This window comes from Micromys minutus, assembly GCF_963924665.1.
Source record: "Micromys minutus genome assembly, chromosome: 1".
In the NCBI taxonomy this organism is placed as follows: domain Eukaryota; kingdom Metazoa; phylum Chordata; class Mammalia; order Rodentia; family Muridae; genus Micromys; species Micromys minutus.
The window spans coordinates 184922579-184927561 of NC_137969.1; the positions used below are offsets into that span (position 1 = coordinate 184922579).

The 4983-nt window shown below is 39.3% G+C and overlaps 1 pseudogene across 1 annotated transcript; it reads left to right on the forward strand.

Annotated features, from left to right (window-relative positions):
• Positions 1 to 781: 781 nt before the first annotated feature.
• LOC308421732 (U4/U6 small nuclear ribonucleoprotein Prp31-like) lies at positions 782 to 2260 on the forward strand (annotated as a pseudogene). Its single transcript has one exon. The product of its transcript is annotated as a U4/U6 small nuclear ribonucleoprotein Prp31-like (transcript).
• The last annotated feature ends 2723 nt before the right edge of the window (positions 2261 to 4983 follow it).

Genomic DNA, 4983 nt, shown 5'->3' on the forward strand with positions numbered 1-4983 from the left:
AGGGGTTTGTGGTAGAGGGATAACATTTGAAATGTAAATGTAGAGAATTTCCAATAATTTTTTTGGGAAAAATAAATAAAATTTAATGTATCTATGAGTTACCTAGAAAAAAAAACAAAATAAAACAAAACAAACAAAGAAAAGAATTTGGCCATGATTTGTGTTTAAGTGGCTTTTTTCCTCACATCTGTGGGATTGACAGACACCACAACTAAAGCAATTACTAAAAGAGACTTTATTGGAGGTTTACAGTTTCATAGGGTTAAAGTTCATGCCAAGCATTGCACAGAGTATTGAAATAGGCAGTTAGGTCTAGCGATGGACAAGTAACACAAGTTGATACACAAGTGTGAAGCAAAGAGAGCTAATTTGGAATGATGTGGGTGTTTTGTAACCTAAAGGCACACCTGTAGCAATATCCCTCCACTAAAAAGGTCATACTAGTCCTTTCAAGTAGTTCTACCAACTGGAAACTCAGTATTCAAATACATGGATCCATGTGGGGTGTGGGCATTTTCATTCCTAACATCACAATGTACTATCAGATTTTTCAGATAAAATAGTAAATAACTGAAGAAGATTTTTGCCTGTTTGTCTTCTTGACTGTCAGGAGTAGGAAGGAAGCACTTTATGATAATTCTCCATCCTGAAGACTGTGACCTAATCTTACCTATAGTCAACAGTATACAGCAGTGACAGATATTGATGCAATCTGTGCTGCTCGATAATAAATTTAACTATGGGTTGAATCATAAGAATACAGCCTGGAAGAGGTCTTAGGATGTCTCTGGCAGATGAGCTTTTGGCTGACCTTGAGGAGGCAGCAGAAGAAGAGGAAGGAGGAAGCTATGGAGACGAAGAGGAGGAACCAGCAATTGAGGATGTACAAGAGGAGACACAACTGGATCTTTCTGGAGATTCTGTCAAGAGCATTGCCAAGCTATGGGATAGCAAGATGTTTGCTGAGATCATGATGAAGATTGAGGAGTATATCAGCAAGCAAGCCAAAGCTTCAGAAGTAGTGGGACCAGTGGAGGCAGCCCCTGAGTACCGAGTCATTGTGGATGCCAACAACCTGACTGTGGAGATAGAAAACGAGCTGAACATTATCCATAAATTCATCCGGGATAAATACTCAAAGAGATTTCCTGAGCTAGAATCCTTGGTGCCCAACGCTCTGGATTACATCCGCATAGTCAAGGAACTGGGCAACAGTCTGGATAAGTGTAAGAACAATGAGACCCTCCAGCAGATCCTGACCAATGCTACCATCATGGTTGTTAGTGTTACTGCTTCTACCACCCAGGGCCAGCAGCTGTCGGATGAAGAACTAGAGCGGCAAGAGGAGGCCTGTGTCATGGCACTGGAGCTGAATGCCTCCAAGCACCGCATTTATGAGTATGTAGAGTCTCGAATGTCCTTCATCGCACGCAACTTGTCCATCATCATTGGAGCGTCCACGGCTGCCAAGATCATGGGTGTGGCTAGAGGGCTGACAAACCTAAGATGCCTGCTGCAACATCATGCTGCTGGGAGTCCAGCGCAAGACACTATCTGACTTCTACCTCAGTGCTGCCTCGTACTGGCTACATCTACCATAGTGACATTGTGCAGTCTCTGCCCCCAGATCTCCGACGGAAGGCAGCCCGCCTTGTGTACACTGGCAGCTCGCGTGGACAGCTTCCATGAGAGCACAGAAAGGAAGGTGGGCTATGAACTGAAGGATGAGATTGAGCGCAAGTTCGACAAGTGGCAGGAGCCACCACCCGTGAAGCAGGTGAAGCCCCTGCCTGCACCCCTTGATGGACAGCGGAAGAAGCGAGGGGGCCAGAGGTACCGCAAGATGAAGGAACGGCTAGGATTGACGGAGATTCGGAAACAAGCCAACCGCATGAGCTTTGGAGAGATTGAGGAGGATGCCTATCAAGAAGACCTGGACTTTAGCCTGGGCCACTTGGGCAAGTCAGGCAGTGGACGTGTGCGGCAGACACTGGTGAATGAGGCCACCAAGGCCAGGATCTCCAAGACACTGCAGCGGACCTTACAGAAACAGAGCGTGGAGTGTGGTGGGAAGTCAACAATTCGTGACCGCTCCTCAGGGACTGCCTCCAGTGTGGCCTTCACTCCACTCCAGGGTTTGGAGATTGTGAACCCACAAGCAGCTGAGAAGAAGGTAGCAGAGGCCAACCAGAAGTATTTCTCTAGCATGGCTGAGTTCCTCAAGGTCAAGGGTGAGAAAAGTGGTACCATGTCTACCTGAAGGGGCTCACACCCCAGGTGGCAATCCACTGAAAGGACATAAAGGACTGGAGCTTCTGAAGTGACAGATATTCAGCCAGGAAGTTGTGGTGTGGTAGAGGCAGCCTTCCATGCTGTCTTTGGCCTAAGGCCACAACATGCAAGGGAAAGGATGAAGGACCTTAGCCTGTCTCCCTCCAGAGTCCATGCTGCTGCTGCCCCAAATGGACAGAAGGGTCTTCCTCACACTCAGCTGTTTACTTCCAGGGGAAAGGAAGTGCTTTTTTAGAATGAGTACAATTAAATGCATAGTGTCAGGCCCTGAAAAAAAAATACAGCCTGGTTCTCCATATCATATCACAAAAAAAAACATACTCCTTAAGGTTGTCTTTCTCTTCCTTTAATTTATAGAAGTGTGGGGAAAGGGGGCATATGAGGTACAAGGAACAATATCAGTGTGTCACAGGAAGGAAAATAAACTTGTCGACGTTATTTTTGTCTCATGTATAATATTGTACTTGGGAGAAATCCTACAGAATTTCCAGCTTGGAAATTTGTTTAAATAAGTTTGTGTTAAAAACGCAGTATGCAGAAATGCAGTATACGGTTGCTATTGTATGGTTTATTAAAGAAGTATATAGGAATAGGAAGATGGCCCTCAGGTGGGTAGGAGGGACTGCTGTGTGAACATTAGAATGTGAATTTAGATACATAGCACACTTAAAAAGCTGGGCATCAAAGCCTGCACCTGTAACACAAATGCCAGGCTAGGGAAAGAGTCAGGGAAATTACTAGAGCATGATGGGTGCTTTCTTAGGTTCAGATTCAGGGAGAGACTCAGGAACACATACATATACCAAATCCAGCCACTACCCATCCAAAAAGAGGGTGAGGTGAGAAAGAAAAATAAAGAGAAATAGTTAAATGCAAAAAAATATCTGTCCAGACCACCCAGAAACACATGGAATCCAGCACCTTAGAAAACTGAAAAGAGAAAAAGATTGTAAATTATTTAGTAAGTTATAAATATCTCTTTGCTTAAAAAACAAAACAAAACAAAATATGTAATTCAGAGGAAATAGCAGCAATCGCCATGGTTGTGTTATTCAAATAACCTGAGATTAAAAAATGGCATTTTAAAAATTCTTCCAGAGAATGACTTATTTGCTTATTTAAAGTTAACCTAGGAAACAATGAGTTGCATTGCAGAATCTCCATATAATAATATACCCATAACATTATACTCAGATCTAGCTTTCTCCCTGACTGCTCTATCCTGCCCTTTGGGTAGTCCTGGTCTTCAGGACAGAGTCCCTCCTTTTGCTTTTATGGCCCATGCTTCCCATTACCCTCTTTCAATTACCCATCTTGAGCTTTGTAATGCATGAGAGCAACACATACAAAAATACTTGAAAATTCATATTTTGTATGTAAGAGAAAACATGGGATTTGTACGAGTATGGCTTATTTTATTGGTGTAATTTTATTTCTTTTGAATATAATGATTTTATTTTCAGAGTGAAAAGACATAAAAATATGTTTATATAAATGTAACAAGAACAAATATAACAGGGAGAGAACAGAACCACAAAAGCTACACATACTGCTATCAAAAGTGTGTGTAGTATAGTCCCATTCTTTGTGTACTACCAATCTTAATTATAAACAAATGAACAGAAGTTACACATCACAGTTAGAGAGTTGTGCCATGTAAATTATTAAAGTGTCAACAACATTAAATTATCCTTATGAATTTTAAGTTCAAATACAGCTAAAATTTTTTTCAGCCACTTGAATTTAATTATTTCTTGAGAATTGTAGATGTTTTAATCTTAAAAGTTTTCCCAGTTATATTATTACTGAAGAGTAAAATTAATTTTTCTTTGGATATAAAATGGTTTTGTACATTTTACAAGCCATCTTGCTTGTAATATAATTCTATTAGGTTCAAGGAATGTATATTTCAAATAGCAGAAACCATTGAGTTCAATGTTAATATTTTCTAGATTGTTGTCAGAAAACAGCCATGATTGGTAGTGTAAAGTATTCAGTTGAAAAAAATACCAATTTAACTTTTAAATTAATATTTTCTCTTTATATTTTATATAACAGGAATTAATGAATGAGTTTTACAATGGACTAATGAGTGCATATATGAATACAAATGGAAATTAGAACATTAACTAAATATAGATCAGCAATAAAATGTATTAATTTGAAGAAACCTCTCTTCATTTCCCCTAGTCCTTCAACAGTTTACTTCTTTCTAAAACCCATCTTTAGTAAATCTAGTAAAAACAAGCGACCATTTTGTGAACTTGAACTAGAGAATACATAAAATTCCATTTGACAATTGCTCATAATTGAGGGATAAATGCATAAAAGTGAAAATAATTGCAGTCTGATGAACTCATTTTTGGAATTTCAGACTGATAAAAAAATTACTCTCTCTGATAGATGTTCAAGCTCAATAAAAACACTTGAACTCTTCTATATACTTTCTCAAGACTAGACAAGTATTTTGGTGGAACATTTTCGTGTCTACAATAAAAACAATAAATATCTATAGTCATTACCAATGAGACAGAATAATAAATAAAATCAATGCTTTCCCAATATTCTTCAACCCAAACTTAAATAAAAACATTTAAAAAATCTTAAGCCAGTTTTTTTGCTTAATATGTTTGTGTGAACATTTTCACTCTCTTGTGCTTGGCAAGCACTGGGCATTTTAAATTAATGAAT